This window comes from Phyllobates terribilis, unplaced genomic scaffold, assembly GCF_046119375.1.
Source record: "Phyllobates terribilis strain yellow unplaced genomic scaffold, ASM4611937v1 Scaffold_9__5_contigs__length_417890890, whole genome shotgun sequence".
Lineage (NCBI taxonomy): Eukaryota > Metazoa > Chordata > Amphibia > Anura > Dendrobatidae > Phyllobates > Phyllobates terribilis.
The window spans coordinates 121,522,974-121,550,448 of record NW_027362769.1 but is presented as its reverse complement, the minus strand read 5'-3'; the positions used below and the strand labels follow the sequence as shown (position 1 = coordinate 121,550,448).

At 44.5% G+C, this 27,475-nt stretch overlaps 1 protein-coding gene across 3 annotated transcripts in view; it reads right to left on the bottom strand.

The window, feature by feature from the left end:
• The window catches only part of LOC141161749 (sodium channel protein type 2 subunit alpha-like), a 313,242-nt gene that overhangs the window by 233,957 nt on the left and 51,810 nt on the right, over positions 1-27,475 (bottom strand). Inside the window, exon 2 of one of the 3 annotated variants that reach the window (XM_073647018.1) lies at positions 10,423-10,512. The exons of the other annotated variants lie outside the window; for them this stretch is intronic. The gene's annotated coding sequence lies outside the window, so the exon portion shown is untranslated. The remainder of the gene's footprint in view (positions 1-10,422; positions 10,513-27,475) is intronic. 3 annotated transcript variants of the gene reach the window in all.

Below are 27,475 nucleotides of genomic sequence, written 5' to 3'. Positions count from 1 at the left end.
TAAGTGAAGACGACAAACAAGAGGCAGTTCAATAGATAGGTTGAAATAAAAACATAAAAAATAAAAATTGTGGTTGACCAGTCCCACGAGCTTTGGCATATGCCAGTGATATCTATGTGGTTTGTCAGAAAGACCAAGTTGGCTGCTGTTGAGATAAATAAGGATTCTACAGTTTGGATGTAGGAATGAGCGGACCCATGTAAGTTCAGGTTCTGGTACCCAACCCGAACTTTATTACAAAGTTTGGTTCGGGTACCAGAACTGTACCCAAACTTGAACCAGAACCCAAACTTCTTTGAAAACAATGGGGACCTGAACTTTTGATCTGGAAAATTTTCTCTCTCTCCTCCTTGACTTCTCCCGTAAGTCCAAGGCTGCGTGCCCACTATGCGTTTTTCAAGCGTTTTTGCCGCGGAATTTCCGCAGCGGAAATGCTTAAAAAATGCTTGGTAATACGTGCCCCATGGTCCCCAATGATAATCCGCAAGTGCTGTGCACATGCTGCGGAAATTTCCGCTGCGGGTTATCATTGCGGAAAAATACGCAGCATGTCCATTAATTTTGCGGACACGCAGCGTAATCGCCGCCATTGACTTGCATTGGACCACGTGACATCCGCATCACTGCATCTGCACAAGCGAATATCAAACGGATCAATGTGCGGATGGTACCCAGATCTGGAGGAGAGGAGACTCTCATCCAGACCTGGGTACCATAGAAACTGTAAAAAAAAAGAATTTAAAATAAAAAATAAAGATTATACTTACCTTCCGATGTCCTCCCGGTGTTTTCTCCCCTCCGTCTGGTCCGCTGTATGGGTTGCGGTGTTGTGAAGGACCTGCCATGACGTCATTGAGTCATGTGACCTGTCACATGACTCAATGACGTCACCGCAGGTCCTTCACACCACCACGAGCCGCAGAAATGCATGCAAAAAAGCTTGACAAACGCTTCTACCTGGCGGGAAAAACGCATGTAAAAACCGCATGCATTTTTCCTGCCAGGGAGAAGCGGAAAAAGGAAAAAATATGCAGCATTTCTGCATTGTGGGCACATAGCCCAAACATTGCAACGGACTTTGGGAGAAGTCAGTGTTCGGCGTTTACCATCGGACACTAACTGTCCGGTACAAACCCCAAACTTTTAATTCTCTAATCCTGTGTTTATACTGAAATGTCGCCATTCATTATTAAAGGACTTGGTCACTACTCTGTTATTGATTTTGTGTCCTTAGTGCACCATGTATGGAACCGGAACACCACAACTCTATGCTGTGTTAGTATCTGATCGAGAGCGTGACCAGAAGGAATCAGTCAGTTTTGAAAGCCAAAGGTGGACTTATCAAATACTAACAAACTAATAGAAATTTAAATTTAGATTTTTAGGAGCAAAACAGTAGCAATGAAATGAGATGACAAGAATCTGCATAACTAATCATATGCTAAATACTTGTATGTCAAATTTATGCATGAGAAAGCCAAGCTGATTGTCTATAAAATGATGGTAGTCTCACGTTCAAACCAGTAATGATGGTGAGATATGGAGCCTAAAAGTCAAAAGTTCAAAACATTGTTACTCTTTTGCTCGTCATTGTACATTTTTTTTAACACATGGAGCCTATAAGTACAGTTGGCATCTGTCGAGATGACTCTTTGATGTGCAGTTTATTTTATTAATTTATTTACTATCCTGCACTATATATCTTAAGCATATGTCCAATTTAGGAAGAACACATTTGTATATACCTGGTAACTACAGATGTGTCCTCATCTTTTCTCTTGACTCAACGTAGCTCGAGATCTGCGGCACAAGATTTAAAATGTAGTTTGAAGCACTACATATGAACACGATATAGTAATGGATATGGAGCAATAACCGCGTTGTGAACGGGATGGCAAAGACACTACTCTGTAGGTCCCTCTGGGACCAAACGTATGCCACTGAGCTGCCCAATAAACCCCACAGCTCTCAAACAGTTCCAAAGGAAGATAAGAATTCTCCAAGGCGAGACCCTGTAGAGGTAATTACATGATGTTCAAGCTATACAGGATTAAATAGCTGTTATTAACAATGATTTCCATTTCACAATAACACAAACCATGTATAAATCATGTTTAAGGAGACAGTGCTGCTTAAAATATGCCCTGTACTAATTATAGAAAGAGATAAAATAAACTCCTATATCCAAAAGGGATTAAATTTAGCACGTGGCACATATTTATTTCACAGATCCGAGCTATGATAATACAGTATATAGCTGCTGAACTACAGCATTAGAGTTTATGAAATATATAGACTAAGGGCGGCCATACACATTAGTCAAATGTTGGCCAAACCCACTCATTTTAGGAGGTATTGTATTGTTTATGAGGGAGTCCCAACAATCCCCAGATGTCGGGGGAAAATAATGGATGGGGCATGTCCAAGTTTGACATGCCCAATCTTTTTTTCTCATAGGAAATAAGCTACTATCAAAAGTATCCATTCAACTCTTCCCACTGAGAACACATGAGCACTTGGCCACACTCTGCATATATGAAATCATGAGAAAAGCTAATTGAATTATTTTGTTTTATGTATCAGAAAACAATAAAAAAAAACATTTGGTCCTTAGAAGATTTTAAAATTAGGAAAATACAACCCTAGATGAACACCAGCAAACAAAAAATTACACCGAGTCATTATTTATTTACCAAAAGCTTGGCTAATGTGCAGAAAAAGTGTAAAGTTCAGTACATCCCAGGTATCAATAGCCTGTAGAAACACCGTTAGCAGCAATAACTTGAATTATTGGTTTCCTGGATGTCTGCTGAATGAGTGATTGTCTGACTTCTATCAAACGTGAGTCCCACCTTAAAGGGGCTGTCCGGTCCAAATTGGTAAGTCTGCAGTCACTCTGTGTGACTGAAGACTTATGAATCCCCCCAGCACATGCACTGTACTTAGTGAGGATTCGCCGGTTTCTGATCTGGGAACGGAGGGTGTGTAAGTGTTATACATACTCCTGTCCAGAGCCCGTCCAGTGGGCATGGCCTCAAATATGGAGCGAGGCCGAGCCCACTGGACGGCCACGTCACTAGTGGGGGCATGACATCGCTCAATACAAGTGTGTGGTGTGAGGTCACATACACTAGTCGGATTCTGGCCGGGAGTATGTACAACCCCTGGCAAAAATTATGGAATCACCGGGCTCGGAGGATGTTCATTCAGTTGTTTAATGTTGTTGAAAAAAAGCAGATCACAGACATGGCACAGAACTAAAGTCATTTCAAATGGCAACTTTAGGGTTTTAAGAAACACTAAAAGAAATCAAGAAAAAAAATGTCGTACTCAGTAAGGGTAATTTTTTTCAGAACAAGTAGAGGGAAAAAAACAGCGAATCCCCGCAGCGGACAGTGTGCACGCTGGGTGATTCATAAGTCTGCAGTCTCACAGAGTGACTGGAGACTTATCGATTTGGACCGGACCACCTCTTTAAAGCTGGTCATATACATGATACAGTGGGGAAAAAAAGTATTTAGTCAGCCACCAATTGTGCAAGTTCTCCCACTTAAAAAGATGAGGTCGGCCTGTAATTGACATCATAGGTAGACCTCAACTATGAGAGACAAAATGAGAAAACAAATCCTGAAAATCACATTGTCTGATCTGGAAAGAATTTTTTTCAAATTTCGGTGGAAAATAAGTATTTGATCAATTACAAAAGTTCATCTCAATACTTTGTTATAGATCCTTTGTTGGCAATGACAGAGGTCAAACGTTTTCTGTAAGTCTTCATAAGGTTGGCACACACTGTTGCTGGTATGTTGGCCCGTTCCTCCATGCAGATCTCCTCTAGAGCAGTGATGTTTTGGGGCTGTCGCTGGGCAACACGGACTTTCAACTCCCTCCAAAGGCTTTCTATAGGGTTTAGATCTGGAGACTGGCTAGGCCATTCCAGGATCTTGAAATGCTTCTTACGAAGCCACTCCTTCATTGCCCTGGCGGTGTGCTTGGGATCATTGTCATGCATCTTCAATGCCCTTGCTGATAGAAGGAGGTTTGCACTCAAAATCTCACGATACATGACCCCATTCATTCTTTTATGTACACGGATCAGTCGTCCTGGTCTCTTGGCAGAGAAACAGCTCTAAAGCATGATGTTGCCACCCCCATGCTTCACAGTAGGTATGGTGTTCTTTGGATGCAACTCAGCATTCTTTCTCCTTCAAACATGACGAGATGTGTTTCTACGAAACAGTTCTACTTTGGTTTCATCTGACCATATGACATTCTCCCTGGATCATCCAAATGCTCTCTAGCAAACTTCAGACGGGCCCGGACATGTAATGGCTTAAGCAGGAGGACGTCTGGCACTGCAGGATCTGAGTCCCTGACGGCATAGTGTGTTACTGATGGTAGCCTGTATAATGTTGGTCCCAGCTCTCTGCAGGTCATTTACTAGGTCCCCCCCGTGTGGTTCTGGGATTTTTGCTCACCGTTCTTGAGATCATTTTGGCCCATGGGGTGAGATTTTGTGTGGAGCCCCAGATCGAGGGAGATTATCAGTGGTCTTGTATGTCTTCCATTTTCTAATTATTCCTCCCACAGTTGATTTCTTCACACCGAGCAGCTTGCCTATTGCAGATTCAGTCTTCCCAGCCTGGTGCAGGGCTACAATTTTGTTTCTGGTGTCCTTCAACAGCTCTTTGGTCTTCATCATAGTGGAGTTTGGAGTGTGACTGTTTCATGTTGCGGACAGGTGTCTTTTATACTGATAACAAGCTCAAACAGGTGCCAGTACTACAGGTAGTGAGTGGAGGACAGAGGAGCCTCTTAAAGAAGAAGTTACAGGTCTGTGAGAGCCAGAAATCTTGCTTGTTTGTAATTGACCAAATACTTATTTTCCACCAAAATTTAAAAAAAAAAATTCTTTCCATATCAGACAATGTGATTTTCAGGATTTGTTTTCTCATTTTGTCTCTCATAGTTGAGGTCTACCCAGGGTCGGACTGGGGTGTCTGGGGCCCACAGGGAGAACTGACTCTAGGGGCCCACCTACAGCCATATGCAAATATCTGTTATCCGCTATCCCTGTTATAGTGGAGCATTGACTGGCGGCTCCTGCACATCTACAGTCATGGCCAAAAGTATTGAGAATGACACCAAAATGATATTTTCCCATGATCTGCTGGCCTCTGGTTTTTATTAGTGTTTGTCTGATGTTTCTATCACATACAGAAATATAATTGCAATCATATTATGAGGACCAATAGGTTATATTGACAGTTAGAATGAGTTAATGCAGCAAGTCAATATTTGCAGTGTTGCCCCTTCTTCTTCCAGACCTCTGTAATTCTCCCTGGCATGCTCTCAATCAACTTTTGGACCAAATCCTGACTGATAGCAGTCCATTCTTGCATAATCAATGCTTGCATTTTGCCAGAATTTGTTGGTTTTTGTTTGTCCACCCGTCTATTGATGATTGACCACAAGTTCTCAATGGGATTAAGATCTGGGGAGTTTCCAGGCCATGGACCCAAAATCTCTATGTTTTGTTCCATGAGTCATTTAGTTATCACCTTTGCTTTATGGCAAGGTGCTCCATCATGCTGGAAAAGGCATTGTTGGGCGCCAAACTGCTCTTGGACGGTTGGGAGAAGATGCTCTTGGAGGACATTCTGGTACCATTCTTTATTCATGGCTGTGTTTTTAGGCAAGACTGTGAGTGAGCCGATTCCCTTGGCTGAGAAGCAACCCCACACATGAATGGTTTCAGGATGCTTTACAGTTGGCATGAGACAAGACTGGTGGTAGCGCTCACCTCTTCTTCTCTGAATAAGCTGTTTTCCAGATGTCCCAAACAATCGAAAAGGGGATTCATCAGAGAAAATGACTTTGCCCCAGTCCTCAGCAGTCCACTCCCTGTACCTTTTGCAGAATATCAGTCGGTCCCTGATGTTTTTTTCTGGAGAGAAGTGGCTTCTTTGCTGCCCTCCTTGAAACCAGCCCTTGCTCAAAGAGTCTCCGCCTCACAGTGCGTGCAGAAGCACTCACACCAGCCTGCTGCCATTCCTGAGCAAGCTCGGCACTGCTGGTAGTCCCATCCCGCAGCTGAAACAGTTTTAAGATACGGTCCTGGCGCTTGCTGGTCTTTCTTTGGTGCCCTGGAGCCTTTTTGACAACAATGGAAGCTCTCTCCTTGAAGTTCTTGATGATGCGATAGATTGTTGACTGAGGTGCAATCTTTGTAGCTGCGATACTCTTCCCTGTTAGGCCATTTTTGTGCAGTGCAATGATGGCTGCACGTGTTTCTTAGAGATAACCATGGTTAACTGAAGAGAAACAATGATACCAAGAACCAGCCTCCTTTTAAAGTGTCCAGTGATGTCATTCTTACTTAATCATGACTGATTGATCACCAGCCCTGTCCTCATCAACACCCACACCTGTGTTAATGGATCAATCACTAAAACGATGTTAGCTGCTCCTTTTAAGGCAGGACTGCAATGATGTTGAAATGTGTTTTGGGGGTTAAAGTTCATTTTCTGGGCAAATATTGACTTTGCAAGTACAGTAATTGCTGTTAAGCTGATCACTCGTTGACATTCAGGAGTATATGCAAATTGCCATTACAAAAAATGAAGCAGTAAACTTTGGAAAAATAACTATTTGTCTCATTCTCAATACTTTTGGCCATGACTGTACTGTGCACCACTATAACTGGGATGTACAATTACGGTAGTTTGCATTAAAGGGCTTCTTTGGTTAAAACAAGTTATCACCGATCCATGGGATCCACAGGATCGGTGATCACTTATTGATCGTTTGGGTCCGAACATTGGAAAACGCGCCTATCAGAAGAATGGGGAAGTTTCATCCCTGACAGGACACTTATCCCCATTTTAAAATGCAGCTTCCAAAAAAGAGCAGCGCTCACAGTCACTGAGGGAATGACTGGATGAGTGGTCGCATCTCACATGCCGCTCCAGTCTAATGGGGAGAAAAGCTCCACATTCTGCCGATTGTGTCCCAGCAGTCAGACCCCCACCAATCAATATCATCACTGATCCTGTGGAGAGGTGATTACTTGTTTTCACCAGAGAACCCCTGTAAGTGCATCTCTGCCGCTCTGGTCCAAGTATTTAATCTATAAGGCTGCGGCCCCACTATCAGTATTTGGTCAGTATTTTTTCTCAGGAGTGGGAGCCAAAACCAGGTGAGGAACAATCAGAGAAAAGGTATAATAGAAACAAGTCACCAATTCTGTATTTATCACCCACTCCTGGTTTTGGCAGCTACTCCTGAGAAAAAATACTGACCGAATACTGATGGTGGGGCTGTGGCCTAATGGAAAAAAATCTTTTCCTAGTTAATATCAGCAAGAACAAAATGACTGCCATACACAACACAGTCCACTATATCAACACCAATAATACCACATACAAAAGAGACAAATATCGCCACACCATGACTAGATCACATATTACCACCACATAGTGACCGAATAATACTACATACAAGGAACAAATACGGCCACACCATGACCAGACCACATATTACCACCCCAAAGTGACCAAATACTACAATACTGATCATGAATACAAACCACAATACTAACAACACTGTTATTACCACCAGTGACATTATACACAGGAGCTCTGTATATAGTGTCAGTGTACAGGTAATACAGGGATCACCAGTGACATTATACACAGGAGCTCTGTATATAGTGTCAGTGTACAGGTAATACTGGGATCACCAGTGACATTATACACAGGAGCTCTGTATATAGTGTACAGTGTATAGGTAATACAGTGACCACCAGTGACATTATACACTGGAGCTCAGTATATAGTGTCAGTGTACAGGTAATACAGGGTTCACCAGTGACATTATACACAGGAGCTCTGTATAGAGTGTCAGTGTACAGGTAATACAGTGATCACCAGTGACATTATACACTGGAGCTCTGTATTTAGTGTACAGGTATTACAGTGGTCACCAGTGACATTATACACAGGAGCTCTGTATATAGTGTACAGGTAATACAGTGGTCACCAGTGACATTATACACAGGAGCTCTGTACATAGTGTATAGTGCACAGGTAATACAGTGGTCACCAGTGACATTATACACAGGAGCTCTGTATATATTGCACAGGTAATACAGTGGTCACCAGTGACATTATACACAGGAGCTCTGTATATAGTGTACAGATAATACAGTGGTCACCAGTGACATTATACACAGGAGCTCTGTATATAGTGTACAGGTAATACAGTGGTCACCAGTGACATTATACACAGGAGCTCTGTATATAGTGTATAGTGTACAGGTAATACAGGGATCACCAGTGACATTATACACAGGAGCTCTGTATATAGTGTCAGTGTACAGGTAATACAGTGATCACCAGTGACATTATACACTTGAGCTCTGTATATAGTGCACAGGTAATACAGTGGTCACAAGTGACATTATACACAGAAGCTCTGTATATAATGTATACATAATATAGTGATCACCAGTGACATACACAGGAGTTCTGTATATACTATATACACACGTGGTCAGAATTGTTGGTACCCCTCGTTTAATGAAAGAAAAACCCACAATGGTCACAGAAATAACTTGAATCTGACAAAAGTAATAATAAATTAAAAATCGATGAAAATGAACAAATGAAAGTCAGACATTGCTTTTCTGCTTCCACTGAATTTAAAAAAAAAATGTAACTCATGAAATCGGCCTGGACAGAAATGATGGTACCCCTGAAAATAATGTGACAAAAGGGACATGTTAAATAAAGTTGTGTCCACTAATTAGCATCACAGGTGTCTACAATCTTGTAATCAGTCAGTGGGCCTGTATATAGGGCTACAGATACTCACTGTGCTATATATAGGGCTGCAGATACTCACTGTGCCTGTATATAGGGCTACAGATACTCACTGTGCCTGTATATAGGGTTACAGATACTCACTGTGCCTGTATATAGGGTTACAGATACTCACTGTGCCTGTATATAGGGTTACAGATATTTACTGTGCCTGTATATAGGGTTACAGATACTCACTGTGCTTGTATATAGGGCTACAGATACTCACTGTGCTTGTATATAGGGCTACAGATACTCACTGTGTTGTTTGGTGACATGGTGTGTACCACACTCAACATGGACCAGAAGAAGCAAAGGAAAGAGCTGTCTCAGGAGATTAGAAAGAAAATTATAGAAAAGCATGTTAAAAGGTAAAGGTTATAAGACCATCTCCAAGCAGCTTGATGTTTCTGTGACTACAGGTGCACATATTATTCAGAAATTTAAGATCCATGGGACTGTAGCCAACCTCCCTGGACGTGGGTGCAGGAGGAAAATTGATGACAAATCAAAGAGACGGATAATATGAATGGTAACAAAAGAGCCCAGAATAACTTCTAAAGAGATTAAAGGTGAACTTCAAGCTCAAGGAACATCAGTGTCAGATCGTACTATCCACCGTTGTTTGATCCAAAGTGAACTTCATGTAAGACGACCAAGGAGAACACCATTGTTGAAAAAAAAAATAGTAAAAAAGCCAGACTGGAATTTGCCAAACTACATGTTGACAAGCCACAAAGCTTCTGGGAGAATGTACTATGAACAGATGAGACAAAAATTGAAGTTTTTGGCAAGGCACATCAGCTCTATGTTCACAGATGGAAAAATGAAGCATATCAAGAAAAGAACACTGTCCCTACTGTGAAACATGGTGGAGGCTCTGTTATGTTCTAGGGCTGCTTTGCTGCACCTGGCACAGGGTGTCTTGAATCTGTGCAGGGTACAATGAAATCTCAAGACTATCAAGGGATTCTAGAGAGAAATGTGCTGCCCAGTGTCAGAAAGCTTGGTCTCAGTCGCAGGTCTAGCAACAGGATAATGACCCAAAACACACACAGCTAAAAACACCCAAGAATGGCTAAGAGGAAAACATTGGACTATTCTGAAGTGGCTTCTATGAGCCCTGACCTAAATCCTATGGAGCATCTTTGGAAAGAGCTGAAACATTCTGGAAAAGGCAACCTTCAAACACGAGACAACTGGAGCAGTTTGCTCATGAGGAGTCGGCCAAAATACCTGTCGAGAGGCGCAGAAGTCTCATTGACAGTTACAGGAATCGTTTGATTGCAGTGATTGCCTCAAAAGGTTCAACAAAATATTAAGTTAAGAAGAAGAACCATCATTTCTGTCCAGGCCGATTTCATGAGGTTAATTTTTTTTTAAATTCTGTGGAAGCAGAAAATCAATGTCTGACCTTCATCTCTTCATTTTCAAAAATTTGTAATTTATCAGATTGAAGTTATTTCTGTGACCATTGTGGGTTTTTCTTTCATTAAACGAGGAGTACCAACAATTTTGACCACGTGTGTAGTGTAAGTGTACATGTAATACACTGACTCACCAGTGATGTCTCTAGGTGAAGTCCTTCATCTTCGCTTTTCTTCTTCATCTGGCACAGTCCGCCATCACTTCTTCCAGCCAGGAATCATCTCTGCAGAAAATAACACACAGTTATTAATAACTGATCTCTTCTAGAGAATATTCCCACTTCCCCCCCCCCCCGACCTCTACACTACACCAGTTGAAGAAAAAAAGCAACATAGTGCCGTCCTGCACAGTAACAGGACCTCTCTTTTGTCCCATCCCATGGAAAACAATTTCCTAAAAAGTAAATTATATTACAGAAGTAATAATGTAATAATAATTGGAATCTAAAGTAATAATGTTCCCCACTGGTCACCATAAACTAATAAAGTATGTTCCTCAATCTGGCTCCCAAACAGTAATTAAGTCCCTTGTCTAGCCAGGCACCCCCATATGTCCCTTCTGGCCACCATTTGTCTAGTGTGACCCCTCCATATATTTATCCTAGCACATGTGTATCGAGCCTGCCCCCTCCCATATACCCATCCTAGCCCCCCCATGTGCCAGTCTGCCCCCCCACATATCCATCCTTGCCTCCATGTTTCCAGCCTGCGCCCCCATATGTCCCCCCCATATATCCTCCATGTGTCCAGCCTGCCCTCTACATATTCATCCTGGCCTCCATGTGTCCAGCCTCTCCCCTCATATATCCATACTGCCCTTACCCCCTGCATATATCCATCCTGACACCCCCCATATATCCAGCGTGCCCCTCCATATATTTATGCTAGCCCATGTGTATCGAGCCCGCCCCCCCCACATATTCATCCTAGCCCCCCATGTGTCCAGCCTGTCCCCCCCCATATATCCATCCTGGCCTCCATGTGTTCAGCCTGCCCCCACTCCCCCATATATCCATCCTGGCCTCCATATATCCATCTTGCCCCCCCATATATCCATCCTGCCCCCCCCATATATCCATCCTGCCCCCCATATATCCATCCTGGCTTCCATGTGTCCAGCCTGCCCCCCATATACCCATCCTGCCCACCCCCCTTTGCCTGGGTCCCCCTTGGTTCCCCCTTGTGTGTCCTGCCAGGGCTCCCCCTTGTGTGTCCAGCCAGGGCTCCCCTCCCTTGCGTGTCCAGCCAGGGCTCCCCCCTTGCGTGTCCAGCCAAGGCTCCCCCCCTTGCGTGTCCAGCCAGGACCCCCCCCTTTGCGTGTCCAGCCAAGGCTCCCCCCCTTGCGTGTCCAGCCAGGGCCCCTCCCTTGCGTGTCCAGCCAGGGTTCCCCCCTCGTGTGTCCAGCTTGGCCCCCCCTCGTGTGTCCGTCCAGCTGGGCCCCCCCTCATGTGTCCGTCCAGCTGGGCCCCCCCTCGTGTGTCTGTCCAGCTGGGCCCCCCTTGCCCCCCCTTGTGTGTCTGTCCAGCTGGGCCCCCCTTGTGTGTCTGTCCAGCTGGGCCCCCCTTGTGTGTCTGTCCAGCTGGGCCCCCCCTTGTGTGTCTGTTGAGCTGGGCCCCCCCTTGTGTGTCTGTCCAGCTGGGCCCCCCTTGTGTGTCTGTCCAGCTGGGCCCCCCCTTGTGTGTCTGTCCAGCTGGGCCCCCCCTTGTGTGTCTGTCCAGCTGGGCCCCCCCTTGTGTCTGTCCAGCTGGGCCCCCCCTTGTGTGTCTGTCCAGCTGGGCCCCCCCTTGTGTGTCTGTCCAGCTGGGCCCCCCTTGTGTGTCTGTCCAGCTGGGCCCCCCTTGTGTGTCTGTCCAGCTGGGCCCCCCCTTGTGTGTCTGTCCAGCTGGGCCCCCCTTGTGTGTCTGTCCAGCTGGGCCCCCCCTTGTGTGTCTGTCCAGCTGGGCCCCCCCTTGTGTGTCTGTCCAGCTGGGCCCCCCCTTGTGTGTCTGTCCAGCTGGGCCCCCCCTTGTGTGTCTGTCCAGCTGGGCCCCCCCTTGTGTGTCTGTCCAGCTGGGCCCCCCCTTGTGTGTCTGTCCAGCTGGGCCCCCCCTTGTGTGTCTGTCCAGCTGGGCCCCCCCCTTGTGTGTCTGTCCAACTTGGCCCCCCCTTGTGTGTCTGTCCAGCTGGGCCCCCCCTTGTGTGTCTGTCCAGCTGGCCAGCTGGGCCCCCCCTTGTGTGTCTGTCCAGCTGGGCCCCCCCCTTGTGTGTCTGTCCAACTTGGCCCCCCCTTGTGTGTCTGTCCAGCTGGGCCCCCCCTTGTGTGTCTGTCCAGCTGGGCCCCCCCCTTGTGGGTCTGTCCAGCTGGGCCCCCCCTTGTGTGTCCTGCTGGCCCCCGCCTTGTGTGTCCAGACCATTACACACACACCTCTTACCTTCCTGCGATCCCGTGCGGTGTCCTCCTTCTCCTGAGTTGCGCGCCTCCTTCACAGCAGGCGCATGACGATGACGTCATACGCCGGCCGGCGAAGGGAGACACGCAGCTTCAGCTGCTTCACTGGGACGTGCGCCGCGGTGGTTCAGGTAATGAACGCTGCGTGCGCGCGTCCCTGCATACACTGTGCCTGCGCTTTTAAAGGGCCCGTGCCCCTTAAAGCCGCAGGATTTTTTTTTGTTCTCTTCTCCCCCCTCTACTCTGCAGCAGGGGGCGGGGCCCACCGGGAAATTTCCCGGTATCCCGCCAGCCCAGACCGACCCTGGGTCTACCTATGATGTCAATTACAGGCCTCTCTCTTCTTTTTAAGTGGGAGAACTTGCACAATTGGTGGCTGACTAAATACTTTTTTTCCCCACTGTATATTTATCTCCATACTGTTGGCCCATCTTTAGTAGCAACTGCTATTAATTTAGTTGTGTGACCACTATAAACATCAGATTGTCAGCACATTTAATCATATATTTGGATTTGCAAATAATCTGCAGATATGTGTCGTGTCTATGACCAACATTACTGTACTGTGGTGCAAAAATCGTAAAACAAACAAGTTTACAATTTTTAAAAAATCTATGAAAACTGGATAAAATAATAAAATATTGTATTCTCAAGTCATGTAGTAAATTTAAAAGCTATCTGTAGTGTAAAGATAAGCAACTGTGCAAACAGTCCTGATTAACAAGCAATTAATTTTTGTGTACACAGCCCCTATGCAAACCAATTTTTTTACTTACAGGCTACAAGTAAACTCCGTGCAGACTGTTATTGCAATTGTGTTAAAGGGAATGTGTTATCAGACCATGACCTTTTTAAATCATTTTTTTGTATTACATTTTTTTTTTTGCAGTTTTTTTTATCTCCATATCACAATCTTTAATAGACTAATACTTTCTGTTCTTTTCATCAGAGGCAGAATTACAGTGACAGGTAACACTTCTGTATACAGCTGATAACACTGGATCCGCTAATCACAATAGGTGATTTCGAAGTCTCCCCTACTGCCCCTCCTTTGACAATCATTTTTGCAGACGCTCATTAGCTGCTTCCATACAGAATATAGGGTCAGTGCCTGTTCATTGCTGCTAATGTACGTGTGTATTTACTGAAACAACATGAAGTTAGAGTCTAAAAAAGCCTGAGAGGCCAGAGTGAAAACGGCAAGATTTCTTTCTATTTCTACTTTTAATAAAGATTGTGATATTGAAAATAAATTGGCAAAAATGTTTAGACAATACATTTAATACAGTTTCTGGTGATTAGTGATGAGCGGATTGATTTGCACGTCTCCGGTCCAGCATACAGGTCAGTGGTACCTGGGGGCTAGATAGGAGGCCCGTGAATCTCTTACTGCCTGGCGTCTCCAGAGCGGCATTTGATTTGTCAGGGTTGTTGTGATGTCATATGTGTGACATGATATAGTCATCCTACTTGATTGACAGGTCTCGCCCATGTATGTACATAGGGAGATACCTGTCAATAAACTGGAGTGAGGAGGGGAGAAATTGGTTGAGGATCACACCGGACTAGTCAGATCTCCCCCTAAAGTCCTTGGCGGACTTTATTTTCTCTGAAACGCAGCAACAGTTCAGAGAAAGGAGATTGTCTTATTTTTCCCACTGAGAGCAATCTTGTGGTTATGATACCTTTTAATGGCTAACAAAAATAAAATAAATGATCTTACAATGCAAACTTTTGGGACTTCTTAGGTCCCTTCCTCAGGCATGGTATATGCCTGAGGAAGGGACCTAAGAAGTCCAGAAATCTTGCTTTGTAACATCATTTATTTTATTTTTGTTAGCCGTTAAAAGGTATCATAACTACAAGATTGTCTTGTATTTCCCACTGAGAGCAATCTTGGGGTTATGATACCTTTTAATGGCTAACAAAAATAAAATAAATGATCTTACAATGCAAACTTTTGGGACTTCTTAGGTCCCTTCCTCAGGCATGGCTCCATTTATAAGGTTTACATGTTCTTGGATTTCCTTGAGAGCTTTCATTTGAATGAACCTCATCAGATCTGGAATGCCACTGATTGATCTTTCGTGTAATGAGAACAGAAAAGCGCATTAATAATTCTCTTCTGACATATCGAGGAACCATACCATAATGAAATGCACAAATGTTTTTCCAATGCCGCATTACTGCAAATATAAAGCATTCCTTAATGTGATTATAAGTCTGTACCGGAAATAGCGGCAAATGGATTATTACTGCATGAGCCGGTCCCTCAACTTATATCATACTTCAGAAATAAGAAACAATATGGGGGTGGCTTCCTTACACTATACATTTCATATCCTACAATACATGCCATTTACCTTTTATTAAAAATCTTCTCTGTTCTTAAGAATGAAGTACTCTTAATTTTATACTTTACTGCCTTTTGTCTACAGCCCAACCCTGCAGTGTATCAGTGACTGCTGGTCTCTTAGGTAAGGAGTGTAGCACTTACAAGCTCTTTGCTATAAAGTTTGCAAACATTGCTCAGAAGCTAGCCAGACTGCTGTATCCCGCCAGCTCCAATGCCCTGGCTCTCCTTCGATGCAGCCTCTCGTGTCCAGCATCCAGAGTGCACAGTTTGGGGTAGCAACTCAGCCATGCTGCTAGTCCAACCTGGCAATCTTCAGGAGCGCACTCCTCCCCCAGAAAGATGGAAACTGGGAGGCAGAAGAGCAGTGAGCTCCTGAAGACAGAAAATGGGTCAGTCCATTTATCATAAAACCATATATTGGAGAGGAAGTGATGGAAAAAAGATATACTAGGATGCACAAGTACAAGTCAGTACATATGTAACAGTCTAAGCTCAAAACAGACAATTAGTAAAGTCCATGGGATTTAACTAAAGACAGGCTTACATGAGAAGATCTCTGCCTATTGATGCTGATTTGAGGCTTTTATATACAGGACAATGCAAACCATATGGAAAAAAATGATCTTTAATATGATTGTTCAGTCCCTATACAGTTTGCATATGGTCAACATCATATTCCCAGTATACTTTGTGAGTTGTTCTGCTCACAATGATGATTTTTAGACCCATGTAAATGATGTAATCAGCAGATAAATAAGTGTTTTCCTGATATAACAGCTGATCGTTACATGTTTATATAATAATTGGGAATGAGTTTTTGGTTGACTACTGCCCCATGAACAAGAGCCATAAAAATGTAGGAAATGAATGGAATATCCAAGGAAAAACTGATAGATTCCGGGAAGCTGGGTGAGGTATAAGGAAACCAGGAAAGCTGGATATCCCTAGTAAAGTATCGTTTGCTGGGGGTTTATGTAATTCCTGTTTTCAGGTCTGGATTTAGGAAGGTGAGCGGTGGACTCTCTGAAGATGCAGAAGGTGTCTATTCAAGAGACTGCTACTGAAGACTGCTGGTCTCCATTTGGTGCCATTGGTGTGAGATTACACACAACCTTTCTGTTTCATTTTTTAGTGGTTGGTAATATGCCACTTGTACAGTCAGGGAAGCTGATGTTGAGTTAGTGCTCAGCTGATTGAGCAGGAGTTAATTTGTGTTTTTCGGCTTGATATGAAGCCATTACATTTCTTTTCTACACCAATAATAAATAATAAAAAAAAAAAACACAAAATTTGAGCTTGGTATACATGCAGCACATAAATGCATGTTTCACAATGGCCATGAATCAGAAAAACCTACAAGAAGCAAAATCAACAAACCCTGCTGTAAATAAATAAAAAGCAAGTGCATTTAAATAAAATAGGGTTCTTGGTAACACTGTTTTTGATCAAAAATAGTATATAAACCATCCCACCATCGACAAGGTGAACTCGTTCGGGACGGTCCTACACTGTCTAATATTAAAAACCTTACCATGTGTCCTTAGGTCAGGGGCAGACGACCGTTTTCTCCACATCCAGGAAAAAATGATCCCATTATTTTGATTAGATTTTGGTCAGAGTGTGAACCGATTTTATCGGAGGTGGAGAGAATTTTTTTTTTTTTCCACTTTGCGTTTTTTCTTTGTATTTTTTGCATTCTGTGCAAAGCTTGGTGTGGCCTCCCTTCCCTAGAGTTGGATAACACATTTAAAGCTTCCCTAGGTTAGTGTTCACAGTTTGGGACCTAGTCCTTTGTCTGCCCTTATTCACACATTGAGGTCAACTTTGACACATAGTAAGGTTTTTAATATTAGACAGTGTAGGACCGTCCCGAATAGGTTCACCTTGCCGATGTTGAGATGGCTTATATACTATTTTTGATCAAAAACAGTGTTACCAAGAACCCTATTCTATTTAAATGCACTTGCTTTTTATTTATTTACAGCAGGGTTTGTTGATTTTGCTTCTTGTAGGTTTTACCAATAATAAATAGCAGGAGAAGCCGTGTTTGAGCCAAACAGTGTCACTGGCTCTGACCGCATTGATCCCATTTAACCTACTGTTACACAGCTAATCTTCCACAATATATATTTCCACACACAGTATACATAGCTAAATTTCTGATCGAAAAGGCAATAAAATATAAAATCTATAATATACAGAATAATCAATGCAATCACTTACACAGGTGCTGGCCTGAGGGGGCACAATGAAAAACAGATAGGAAATTTAGTTGCTGGTAAAAAAAATTGACACAAACCAAATGAAGCCCCTTATCTGCGGCAAGTGTAATGACTTTAATATGTCAAGGCCTCCAGCACAATACAAAGGCCGTCTTCAAACACAGTTACATTAAATATTCAATAGGAAAATGCATTTGCAAACAAATAGCTGGATTCATATATATTTTTTTCATCCATTCTTTTTAGTTTTGTAGGTTTAGATAAGACTTTTGCAGCAGTTGATGAATGATTTATCAGCTGCAGGTAAAGGCAAGGTGCAAAGAATGTGAAAAAAAAAACCCAAAAAACGGGAAAACTAAAAGATGCATCAGAAAATGGCCTGTTGTTTAAAATAAGTTTTAAACATATTTATTTTCCAAGTCACTGTCAGGATTACAAAAAAAAGGTAACACCTGTATATAGATAATACGGGATCCGCTATATCATATGTGGTGAGAACAGCTCACCTCCTCTTCCTTCCAGTAAAATGACCTCTTCACAAATCACAGTGCATGCGCACAACACTCTCCCATGAAAGTAAATGAAGAAGAAAATAAAATCATTTTTGCAGTTATCTGCAAAGAAGCCTAAATATCAATTATACAGAACTGTTCTCATATACTGTATATTGAGACCCCAACCCTTTGACCACAAGACTAAAACTTTATAATAGTTCCCCTAAAACTGAGTTTTGGCTCCAATAGATGTGGTCAATTACCTTCCCAAAGTAGTGAATAGATAAAGATAAGGTCCCTACGATCAGAAAAAAATCCTAGTTTATGCCCCATCTACCCATTCCTGTGGATTCTCTGATCTGATGATTAAGTACTGTTGGACTCAGCAATAATATCATTCCAGTAAAGAAGCAAAATATTAACCTTCCAAAATTTATGCTTAAAGAGGACCAGGATCTAAGGGTCAACTTTTCTCCATGGAGAGTGACATCCTGGCATGCCAGTGTAGGGAAGCTTATACGCCATGCATGCTCTTCTGGGAAATTAATTATTCAAATTGCCTCTTCAGAGAGGAAGAGAACTTGAACTCTAGCGTCACCTATAGGAAGTAGCAATCCTAAAAGTCAATATCGACCCTTTAATGAGCCTTGCCACATGACGTAGGATAAAAGCCAAACCAGAATCTCAATTTACTGACATGGTGTTTCGGGCTATTGCCCCTCATCAGTGCAAAGTATGAGATTTGCCTGTATGATAAGCTAACTAGGATCTAAGGGGTAATGTTTCTCCTTTCAGAGAGTGACATATCTGACATGTCAGTATAAGGAGACTTATAAGCCATGCAACGCTCCTGCTTGCCTTGCCACTATCCCCTTGATCCCCTTATTTAGCTCCAATCTCAGTATGCACACTGAATGTTATACTCCATCTTTATACACAAAACCATATATCAATCTGCTCAGCTCCCCCTGCTCTATAAAGTCCCCCATACATTTTAGAAGGCGGTCGACCGATCGTTCAGCCAGTAGCTATTTCGACTGTCTTTCTCATACACAAAATCTCTTGCACAGTCGAGCTCTCTATGAACTCCTGTGTTCTCTATGAGAGCGCCACCACCAGACAGCTTTGCCAGTGGTTTATCTCCGGGAGAACAGAAGAATCAGCATTCTGAAATTGGACATTCCGGAACCTTAACTCCCCCAACAATCATCTCAGGGCCCTCAGACACATTAGACTGTCATTAATCTAATGTGTATGGGGTCTTCACATAGATCCCTTTAAAATTATCTCCCCACTATTTTCTTCAATTGATAGTATTCAGAATAAAGCGACAGTTCTTGTTTTTCTTCACCAGCGTATTACAATCCACTATACGATAGCTTGTTAAAAAACAAAGCAATTTACTGATTTACAAATGGCCTTCGCGCACAAGGATATGATTTATTTTCTTGACAAGTGTATATGAAACAAAAAGAATTAGGGCAAGTACATTGTCAGGGCCGAATCTAACTAGGACATGGCTCCTAGAGAGTTGTTAACTAGCTCACAGCTGGAGGACATATAACACAGTGCCTTGTATTATCTTCGATTCAGCCATTGTTACATGGTGATCGAAGCCAAGCGAACATTGACCACTGAAGAAAACGGATGTGTACATGTGAATCTATTGATACCGAATCACTGGCGTTTCTGAATGCTCCCCCAAGAATAATATGTTGTGCACTTTCGAAAATACAAATTATCCTTCTTTATTAGGGCTACATTTTTTTGCAATTTATGCACTGTTCTGAGCCATCCGGAGTCAGCACCGGTAGAACAAGCACCTCTTGTAGTGTCAGCTATACATATGGTATTGTAGTTGTTGTGACTTGACACAAGAAGAAAAAGTGAGAACCTTCCTGTCTGTTCTGCTTTTCTCAACCACTGTCCTAATCTAAGAGTTAAGATTTTGATCTAGGCTAGGATTTCTGAAAGTTGATATCGATGTACAGACCTGCCGGGACCTTCCCTCTTAATGATGTTTCTACTGAATAGTAATTGGGACAGCATGGTGGCTCAGTGGTTAGCACAGTAGCTGTGCAGCGCTGGGGTCCTAGGTTCAAACATCTGCAAGGAGTTTGTATGTTCTCCCCATGTTTGCGTGGGTTTCATATTTGCACTGATATTCTCTATATTCTCTAACTTATTCTCTAACTCATGGAAGATAACAGTTGCCTGTGTACCAAATAAATGGCACATTGTGGCATGTTATATAGTAATTAGGCTGGCCAAGACTAATCACTAGATACAAAGAGGAGTTGCATGGCGATACTATTAAATATAATTCAAATATTGATGACATTGGGAAATGTCATTGGAGCAAAGGGTTGTCTATTGTCTAACAAACAAAAATGTACTTATTCAAATTTTTTTTTTTAAGCAGTGTCTAATAAACAGCCCCCAAAAATCAGCAAACAACAGTCGGCTTCAATCCCCACTTACAGTGCCTTCTGTTGGCTACAATGAGAACTGCAGTTAAGCTTGACCACCATTATGTTAAACTATAGCAATGTGCTAAAATTAAAACACGACACAGGTGCATTCAGTTGAACGTTTAGTAACAGGAAAATAGTTCGGAAAATGATGGCTTAGCATAATTAAAGGAGTTGTCTACTACTTTGACATTGAACACCAATTCAAAGAATAGGTAATCAATATTAGATATGTAGTGGTCCAATGCTTGTCAATCCCACCAATCGGCTGTTATCACACTGTTTACACCCGGTGGCGAATCAGAACTATAATAGCTGATTGGTGGGGTGCCGTGTGTTGGACTACTACAGATCTGATATTGATGACCTAACCAAAGGATTAATAGAAAAAAGAGAGGGGTCTCTCACTGGTCTATTCGGGTGCTCTGAAGAAAAGAGTACTCTCAATTGCAAAAAGAACTTCGGCACTCCATACATGAATATATAAGAAATATTGTATCTAGACTATTGTCACTTTGAAAAATGAAGGTTTTTTGCGCATAATTTGGCCAATTTATGTGTGCCCATCAACCACGACAAGGTCACCTTCGTATGATGGGAAACTACGCTACGCTACCACTGGATATAGCCCAAGCAGAGACATATTGTCCATACAGGCTTACAGCCCAAGAGTGGCATATCCAGTGTTAGCGTAGCGTAGTTTCCCATCATACAAAGGTGACCTTGTCGTGGTTGATGGGCACACATAAATTGGCCAAATTATGCGCAAAAAACCTTCATTTTTCAAAGTGACATTAGTCTAGATACAATATTTATTATATATTCATGTATGGAGTGCCGAAGTTCTTTTTGCAACTAACCAAAGGATTATTCATCAGTATCAAAGTACGGTAGTTGACAACCCTTTTAACATGTCTGTGTTTTATTTAACCATTTACGCACGGTTTTTATTAAGACGTAATTAGGAATTCCCAAAGTTTTAAATGTATTTGGATTATTAAAAATTGTAAACATACTGATATTAATTTAATTTATACTGAGGTTATATTTGAGAACCGGACAAGGAAAGTGTGCACAATATAGCCCTTAGTACTTCATCTGGCTCAAGGGAAAAGCTTATGTGTCTTTTTAGGTTTCTGCTAGGTTATAACTTATGACATACTTATAACAAGTGAGTTCGTGAGTACATGATGCAATGCAGCAAAAAATCAGTGACCCCTAAACTTTTGTCTAATTTGCAGCCCATAAAAATCTGCAGAATGTGTCCAATGACTTCAGTTTTGGGAACGGATAAGTTGGGGAGCTTTGTAAAAATTACATTATATGATCAAGTGACAAGACCAGAAACAGATACAAGAGTGGAGTATTATTAGTATTATGCATGTAATATCTACACTGGAAGCTATGTGTAGAGAGATTACTGCTACTTGGATTAAACAAACATTCATACTAGCAGACATTAATGTTTCTTTTGCTGCACTGCCCTAAACCACAACTCCCAGCAGACTTTGCTCCTCTTTACATCCTGGAAGAGGAGGAGTAGCAGAGGAAGAGATGGATTGGCTGAGCAAGTTGGAAAAGAAGGGATGATCTAGCCGGGCACAATGACATGGGCGTGCTCCTCCATTGGAGACTGGTGAGAACCTGACATTGTAGAGCAGAGAATAGAGACACAGAGTGAGTGCTGACAGCTTAGCAGCTCAGTGTGTGAGGCGAGAAGATAATCTTGATGCTTAAGCATGTCTGCAGACTAGCCAGGTTACCAGTAGATGTCCACCACTACATGCTCTGCAGACGTGGTTCAGCTCTAGGATGAGTTCAGTCGACCCCTGGCAGAAGAGGAAGACCCTACTACATTCCCCTAGAGTGCCCAGAAAGATTTGGGTGTAAGCAATGCACCATACTAAGGTGAGAACTATAGGACACCCTGCCCACTGAGGCGACTTAAGGGGTGTTACATGCACATGACCCTATTCCAGTACCTAAGAGGTGCCTACTGGTCCAAAATAAGCACCTGAATGAGCTTGGAAATCAGGGTTTGTGTATGTGGCTCTGGTGTGTACATTAAGCTCAAGTCTTACATTTTACATTTCCTCTCTTTAGGGTGTATTTTAAGCATTAAAAAGTTCTGTGTTTCTTGCTTATAATTGGTTCTGAAGTGGTGCTTGCTATTTTAACGCTTTTACCTAAGGAAATGTTACACCAAAACAGCAGAGTTAATTTTTTTTCCTTGACCTTGATTGCTCCTCTGAGACACACGACAGCAATAAGAGGGGATGGATCTGTCTTGGCAGTCATCCGAAAAAAACTGACTCAGTGGTATGAAATACACGATTTCTAGGGTTGGAAGAAGGACAATTTGCTTTTCATTTCACTTATAACATACTGTAGTTACTGACATTAGTATGAACTTCAGAGTCTTGAGTCTATAGACATCAGTGAATCATTGCAGAACTCTTGTAGCATATATCAGAAATTTACTATAGTGGTTACGATTACGAGCCCCTAGAACGTCATCGTTATTATTATTAGTCTTTCACTGTGAAGGTAACTGCAGCATGTAAGATACATATTAATAGTCTTAAAGTGCAAAAAACATCTCTACTGTCAGTTGTCGGGTATCCTGGGGCCAAGGGCTCCTTCCCTGTCCATAGTGTTAGGGGAGTCCTATCTATCCCTGCTCCCCGGATTACTTCTAATGGTGAAGATGCTGGGGTCATGTATATTGCTGAGCTCCTGAATCTGCCCTTAGTCTGTTCCCTCCCCCCACCCAGGGAAAGGCGAGTAATAGTGTATGGCAATACACCAACCAGACTAACAAGGTAGTACGCACAGGGGATAACGGTAAATACCAATCATACTAATATGCTCTCACAAGCAACAGAGGGGAACACCGGGGAGTGAAAGAAGGGAAAAAACAAAGTAGGAGAAGAAGAGCATTTGCACATAACCATAACCAATCAACAGTCTTCAATAAATCCATCAATCCCTCAAACAACAATACTCCACCAACTCCTGAAACCATGAAACAATGACGCTAGTGTGGCACCCCAGGGGTCTGGTTTCCACAGTAACGGCAATGTTATGTCTGAGAGCAGGTGGGAGGTCTCTTGGTCAGGAATCCTATGCATGCCACACCTCCTGCCCAGTCCTGGGAGGGGAAGAACTTCCCCTGTATAAACCTGGGGCTGAGGCAGGGTTAGAGAGTTGAGAGGGAGAGTTCAGCCAGGAGGGCTGACAGGGAGCTGTGGCTCCGGCTGGGCCCAGCTCCTGGCCATGCCAGAAGTAGAGAAGAGAAGCAGCATAGGAAGAAACAACAGGAGCTCTGTGGGAGCAGTGTTACAAAGAGTCAGGGGCTGGCAGCTGCAGAGCTCGCCCTGACTGAGAAGATTTCTTACCGGACCCGGAGTCCGAGGCTGTGGGGACTAACTCCTACCCAGCAGCAGAATCCGTCAGGCAGGGGATTTCAGGTCCTCTGGCCAAGAAACCCGAAGGCACGGTCACACGCATGGGACCAGCACCGCCGTCGTGGAGCGGAAGCTACTAGAAGGCCCCGAGTCACCGGCCATACGGGTGAGCACCACACGGTACACTCAGGGACGTGGGCTACTTATACTCGCTTCTAGCAAGGTAGCCAGAAGAGTACAGTCAGTTTGGGAGGCCTACAACTCCGCCTGACCAGGGGAGATCCCATCTGCTCAAGGACTGACCAGGCCCCAATCGCTAGCCTGTACTCCGGGAGGGTCTATCTTTGTCACCAGTAAAGACCCTGAACTACACCGCATCGTCTCTGAGTGGTTCCTGCTACCCCCATCATCCACGTCGGCTGCCCTGAGGCCATACCCCTTCCGTTGGGGGTTATACCATCTACGCTGCACTATCCTACCACCGGCCTCAGCGGTCTGCCCTGCAGCGGCAGCTCCATAGCTGCATTCAACGGGTGGCGTAGTCGTCCATCATCTACCGCTGATACAGCGCCACTTAGTCTGACTCCCTGGGCATGGACCGGATCACCGCCACGAGACTACAACCCTCAAGAGATCCGGCTCCGGGTAAGCTCCCGCGTGCGCAACGCAGCGCGACACAGGCCCAGGGGCGCGTCAACTTTTGGCGTAGTCGGCAGGATTTCGTGCCCGCAACCACCGGGTACTGCGTGCCTGAAAAAGACTGTTCAAACTTACCTGTGGTGAAGATTCCCGCCATCCGGCGCCATCTTCCGCTTCCTTCCCGCCATCGGTGGAGTTTTCCCGCCATCCGGCGCCATCTTCAGCCTTCTTCCCGCCATACGTGGAGTTTTCCCGCCATTGGACGCCATCTTGAGGACGCCGCGCGGGAAGAAGAGGGGCGTGGACTCCGAAAGCGCGCGAGAACTGAAGCCCCGCCTCACGTCCGGACGTTGCGTAAGGTCCTGGAAGGAGCCCAGCAGATGCCAACGTCACAGGAGCGCGACGGAAGGTCCTCAACGCTGACGATCCACTGCGGAGCCGCGGCCTACGGAAGAGGATCATCGCAAGGTAGGCCACGGTCCACTAGGGGGGAGAAGGATGCCGGATACGGAGGAGAGCTTCACCGCTTCAATCCCCGCCAGCGCCACCGCTGTTGCGGTCATGCCTTTCACCATGCCCTATATCCCGGGGGCAGCCTGGCTACCCCAGTACTCAGGGGAGTCACATACCCTGCATGACTTTAGAGAAAAGCTGGATAGCCTCTTCCAGGTGTACCCCCTCACAGAGGAGCAAAAAGTGAGCATCCTGGTGGCCCAATTAACCGGGGCAGCCCAAAGGGAGGTAAAGTCCTGGCCACCTGGGAGGAGGACTGTCGCAGAGATACTAACCCAGCTAACCGAGGAGGAGCTGCAGTACTACCAATACGAGGAAAGCCAAGAGGACCCGGACGGGTCTGAGGACTACCCTCAGGAGGGAGCACAAAGAGGACATAGCTACTGAAGGGAAGTAGCGTGAATAAAGAGCTGTAAATAGTTACCCGTAAGGGTACAAGGACTGCTGCTAATTAAAATATGGTCCCCGTTGGGATTAGTGAATTGTTCCCCATGTGCCCCTATCTTAAACCAGGCTGAGGACTGTGAGCAGCCATTCCTTATCCCCACTGGCCGAGGACTGAGAGCGGCCATATCCTGTAAATAATTATGTGTTTCTAGTAATTTATGGGAGTCTTTGGTGGATTTGCCGGGAATCCTTTGTACATAGTTGGAGCGTAACCCAGGACGGACTAAAGACTGTTAAGGACTCGGGGCAGGACAGACCCCTACCTGGTTACGTCTCCCTGTTTTGGTGAAAAGGACACCTTGCTTTTCTTCAAAGACTGCACCCGGTTGCGGACACGCCGTAACCATCTTTATGTGTTTTTCTTATTGTATTATTATTGTTTATACCTTGTTATGTTTTTCTAAAAATATGTTTAGTCCCGGAGTACTAAATTTCACTAGGGGGGAATGTGGCACCCCAGGGGTCTGGTTTCCACAGTAACGGCAATGTTATGTCTGAGAGCAGGTGGGAGGTCTCTTGGTCAGGAATCCTATGCATGCCACACCTCCTGCCCAGTCCTGGGAGGGGAAGAACTTCCCCTGTATAAACCTGGGGCTGAGGCAGGGTTAGAGAGTTGAGAGGGAGAGTTCAGCCAGGAGGGCTGACAGGGAGCTGTGGCTCTGGCTGGGCCCAGCTCTTGGGCCATGCCAGAAGTAGAGAAGAGAAGCAGCATAGGAAGAAACAACAGGAGCTCTGTGGGAGCAGTGTTACAAAGAGTCAGGGGCTGGCAGCTGCAGAGCTCGCCCTGACTGAGAAGATTTCTTACCGGACCCGGAGTCCGAGGCTGTGGGGACTAACTCCTACCCAGCAGCAGAATCCGTCAGGCAGGGGATTTCAGGTCCTCTGGCCAAGAAACCCGAAGGCACGGTCACACGCATGGGACCAGCACCGCCGTCGTGGAGCGGAAGCTACTAGAAGGCCCCGAGTCACCGGCCATACGGGTGAGCACCACAAGGTACACTCAGGGACGTGGGCTACTTATACTCGCTTCTAGCAAGGTAGCCAGAAGAGTACAGTCAGTTTGGGAGGCCTACAACTCCGCCTGGCCAGGGGAGATCCCATCTGCTCAAGGACTGACCAGGCCCCAATCGCTAGCCAGTACTCCGGGAGGGTCTATCTTTGTCACCAGTAAAGACCCTGAACTACACCGCATCGTCTCTGAGTGGTTCCTGCTACCCCCATCATCCACGTCGGCTGCCCTGAGGCCATACCCCTCCCGTTGGGGGTTATACCATCTACGCTGCACTATCCTACCACCGGCCTCAGCGGTCTGCCCTGCAGCGGCAGATCCATAGCTGCATTCAACGGGTGGCGTAGTCGTCCATCATCTACCGCTGATACAGCGCCACTTAGTCTGACTCCCTGGGCACGGACCGGATCACCGCCACGAGACTACAACCCTCAAGAGATCCGGCTCCGGGTAAGCTCCCGCGTGCGCAACGCAGCGCGACACAGGCCCAGGGGCGCGTCACTAGCTCTGACAATGACTGCTTGCCAGAGGCGAGTATATATAGGAGAGGGGAGTGACCAACTCTGAACAGCTGAGAGCATCACCCAGTAAAGCTTCCAGGAGCTCTCAACTGAAGAGATTAACCCCTGCACTGCTAGAAGAAACCTTCACCATTTATTATGAAAGTGAAGTGCTTCTAATCAGTGCAAGAGCAGGAGAAATCAGATGGTGTGGTCTTCTGGCTCCTCTGTCACGGTAAACAAATGACATTTACATCTCTTGGAAATTCCTCACCATGTCCATCTTTTTTTCTAGGGAGTAGGGGATTAACCATTGGTCACTTTGGGGGGTCAGTTGGCCTAAAGGAAACCTGTCTTGGAGACTTTCTGAATCTGAGCAATGAGATATTTTGGGGTTGATGCTATGTTTGTGCCCCATATTGACCCACGAAGTAACATACACCTAAAGTGCAGAGGTACACTAATATTGTGTTCATATTGTGTTCATAGCCAGAATAGAAAACCTTATGAATATGGACATATAGCAGATCCATAATTCGGCACACACAGTCTGCTTTAAGCCAATTAGTGTCCCTCTAATTTTTTAAAGAATCATTTATGGGCTCTTAACTCAAAAACATGGCAAGCTCCATTACATGCTATGTTATTATGGAAGTCTCACATAAATTTCAAATAGATCCATGTTTTAAACCCATAGATCA